Genomic DNA, 4,191 nt, shown 5'->3' with positions numbered 1-4,191 from the left:
TCCCTCCCTCCCACCCTCGGGAGACCAAAGAAACGCTCAGAACTACTTTAAGATGTTGCACACCGGGGAGCGTGTAAAGAAAAGCTGGTAGAAAAGACGGGGGGGGGAGTAGGGGGAGGCAGCGTTAGGAGTGATGCCGAGTTTCACAACGTCCTTAGCCTGCACTGCTAGGAAAAGCCGCCCCTCGCACTCGCCTTACCACAAGCTAGGCTTGCAAACCAGTCCAAGGAACCGGGTTGAAAAACTACCCAGGGCAGTCAGTGCGTCCCTCAGCGCCCTCAGCCCACCTCCAAACCGGGCAGCTTCGGACAGGCAGGCGTGGGTTTTCTACAGGGGAAGCGACCGACGAACCATTCCATAAAACATACACGCAATAATGAATAGCCAGCCTTCTTTGGTGGTGATAAGATATTTTAACTGAAAACACCGGGGCATGTTTAAAAAATGATTACAAATTATTTTAACAGTGTATTTGCAGAGGGTTATAAAAACAGCTATAATATTTTTGTCTTGGATTCTAGAATTACCAGTGTGACAGCTAATGCAGTAATGATTTGTTTCAAATGCCAGTGTTTAAGCTGTATAAAGCTGATTTTATACATTTTTCCAGTAGGCCGCATTGTAGTTAATGAAATTAAACACACCAATCGCATTTGTCCCCAGGGGATGAGGAACTGAACACGCCACCGGTTTATTTTTTTATTAAAATAAATTGCAGCCAGCAAGATGGACTAATTGCATACAGAATTGAAAAAGAAACATTCCATTGATATAATTAAGCCAATTTTCATGGACAAAGATAGTTATAGTGGATATAAAATAAGCAGAGCATTCACTCCAGTTTGACTTCTCCCCACCCTCTATATTTCGCACCGAACATTAACTATTAAACAAATACGTATCTCAAATGGGCTGACAGCGTTATCTAGTAATGATGGCTAAATTGATCCCAATAGCTGACGCCGGGGCATTGTGTCTCGTAGCTTTGGTGAGAGGGTTCGTAAGCCAAAAAAAACAGACCAGCAAAAACCTACCCCATCAAAATATTACCTTAAAGCAAGACACCTGAAAGATGTAAAACCACCGAGACAAAAATAAATCACCACCCGGTTTATTCTGGGCTGACATTTCACCCCAAATGCTTGTGCAGTCACTTCTTTTTGGAGAGCCGTGGTCCAGCCTCCCCCAGTTTTGTCCGTGGTATTACAAAAAAAGCGAATGGTTAAGAGAAGATGAAGTCTTTCCACCCCGGCTCAACAGAGACCAAGATTTGCTGTGATAGAAGCATTATTCTGTGGCCTACTGGAAATAATTTGGCTGTCTCAGTCCATTTTCACCTGGAAAACGTCTCCCCGAGAGGACCGGTGGCCTTGCTTGCAGTACAAAAGTGGGTTCAGTGGTACAAAAAAACGCCTTACTAACTTTCTGCCATAAATTTGGGTGGAGAACATCTTGGGGGGGGGACACACGACGAAAGCTCATCCACCCTCTGAACAGAAACTTTCATTTCTCCCACTGTCCTGCACACCAAGTGCTGCTGAAAGAGCAAACGCGAATTGGTGCCTCTGCACAGAGAAGCACTTTACTCCATGAAAAAGTTGTTCAGATTCCGGCCCTACCCACCCAGGTTAAGCACACATCGTGACTCTTATCACAGGGAGATTTCTTCTCAATTACAAAAAAAAAATAAAAAATAAAAAAAAATCCAAACCCAAAACACCAAAACCAAAAAAAAAAAAAAAGCAAGCTGCTTATTCAGGGTATGAGCATTCAGAAGCACGAAGAAGTACACTTATTCCAGGGATGAAAGCCATATTTCAGTTTTATTAGCAAAGAGGGTCACATCATTCACTGAATGAAGAGAAGGAAAAAAAACTCTCCAGGACAGGGACACTCTGTTACAGATTTGGACGCTACACAACGCACAACCTACTGCAATAAAAATAAAAACAAACAGCCCGTGAGTAGGTAGCAGTGATGCATGAAAATCCATTAAGAAAATAAAAGAAATAATAAGGTCATAGATCTTTTCCAGTATGACATCCCTGACCTGAAATTCCTCCAGAAAAAAAAAAAAAAAAAGAGGGGGGTGTTCATATTTAAGATCAGAAAGCACAGCAGTAATTTTGGTGTGGAATGCTGTGGAGTACTGATATATCAACAGGCTGTTATCCAGAGAGTGGAAACAAATGTGTTTGCACATATCCTTCAGATGTCTTCATTGCTAACTGCAGACGGGCGCTGGATGTGTACGTATTTATTGACACGCTGGTTACTTACCCCTACAGGATTAAAAATATCTTTTGGGAAACAGGCACCAGAAAGACATTATTCAGCTAAGATTTTGATCCTTTCAGTTAGCATTCAGAATTGCGTGAGTTTATCACGTAAATAATCGCTAACTGGAAAAAAAAAAAAAAAAAAAAAAAAAAAAAAAAAAAAAAACAAAAACCAAAAACGTATCCAGTAATAGTGGGAGAGCCATCGAGTTGGGGAAACAAAGCATGAGCTTGCCCTGGCCCACAGAGAGCACACATGGCCCCAAATGCCACCAGCCCTGCACTACAGAAAGGGCTTAAGTTGGAAATGTAGATTTTTCTTCCCCAAAACAATTTCACACAGTTTACAGCGAGGGGCGGGTGGGGGTGGAGAAGAAAGAAAAAAAAAAATAAAAATCAACACCAAACACAAAACCCCAAACATAATCAACAGAGAGGATGTAAATTTTACAGTAAAAAGGGCAAAAGCAAGTCTGAAAAATGTGGGTTCTGTTCCTGGTCCTGTCCCCGGGAGCGGACAGATCCTGGGGGGAGCCGCCGCCACCACCGTGTGTGTCCCCCCCCCGCCGCCCCACCGCAGCACCAGCACCGCGCTCCCACCGCCACGGGGGCTCCGGAGCCTTCCCCCACTCCTGTTTGCAAACTTCTGCAGGCCTCTGTCTTTGAAGCGCTGCGTTAACCAGTACAGAGCTTTTATAAAAATATATACGCCGTAATAATCCTAGCCGTAATAACAATAATAATCCTTTTCACTCAATAGGGCCTTTCCGTCGAGAATCTCAGGGTGCTTTACAGACACGAATGAGCCCAGCCACGCCGCGGAAGGGCATCTCCCTCTCAGACAGAAGATGCCCTTGTCACTCACTTCAGGTATTTCAGCTCCCCACGGCGCGGCCGGCGGGGCAGGTGTGAGCCCTGCGCAGGCTGGAGGCTGCTCGGGCCCCGCTCACGCAACGCTGACCTCCGACTGGGGGCCTGGGGTATCGTTACAGTGAGCGACAGCCGCGAATTACCGCTGCTCCCGTGTTGTGAAATCCTAGCTCCCGCACCACGCTCTGCCCAGAAGCCAGCGGAGGTTTGGGGCGTTTCAGGTACGCTTGGCTTTCTCCCCTTCGATGGGTCAGAATCCTGCCCTCGGCGAAGCCTTACGATACCAGGAATTACGAACGCTGGACGGTGTCTGTCTGCGGGGGGGGACGACAGAAAGAGCAATTCTTTGCTCTTCCTGACCTCAGTGTCCTCATCAGGTATTTTTAATAGCGACCTTTAGAAATAAACGGGGTTTCATTCCCCCCCCCCCTTAGCTCATTAAAGACCTCATTTGCCACTGCTGAACTTGGACTTGCGCTGCAAGTTCCAATACAAAGCCTAAAAACAAGGCAGCTCGCTTTCTTGCCACCCCAAGTTTTTTAAAAACAGTTTCCGCCCCTAAGGCTTGTGGTCGCGCAGTACCTGGGACTTTCAGCGCGTTTATGAGACCTTCGCACGTCCACTCGTCAGCTCAGCGTCTGCGTAGAGACGCCTCGCCTCAGCGCGTTAATAGGACGGCAGGAATTCGGTGAAATCGGTGTAACGCGCTTTGTAAACTTTACTATTTCTACGTGCAGAGAGGCAAAGGCCCCGCGATGCAAACGCACGTGGGCAAACCTCAGGCGCGAGCTCCCGGACACCCACCGGCCCCGGCTTTGTCACAGGCCAAAACTCAAGCCCCGATTTCTGCGTCTCCTTCAGCCTCAGAGCTTTGGCACCTTAAACCTGCTGGTCTGCGGGCAAGTGCCAACAGTCTCCCACGTCAAGCCACCGGCTCCTTCCTCCCGTTTGCCAAGTTTCTTCCCAGGACGGGAGAGAAGGAGCCGCTCCGCACTTGTTCCCTCTGCGCCGCCTCAAATAAATCAAGCGGGGAGGGCGGGTG

Source organism: Athene cunicularia, assembly GCF_003259725.1.
Source record: "Athene cunicularia isolate RWA chromosome 21 unlocalized genomic scaffold, athCun1 chr21_part1, whole genome shotgun sequence".
NCBI classification, from domain to species: domain Eukaryota; kingdom Metazoa; phylum Chordata; class Aves; order Strigiformes; family Strigidae; genus Athene; species Athene cunicularia.
The sequence above is the reverse complement of the archived record's forward strand: the minus strand, read 5'-3'. Positions refer to the sequence as shown.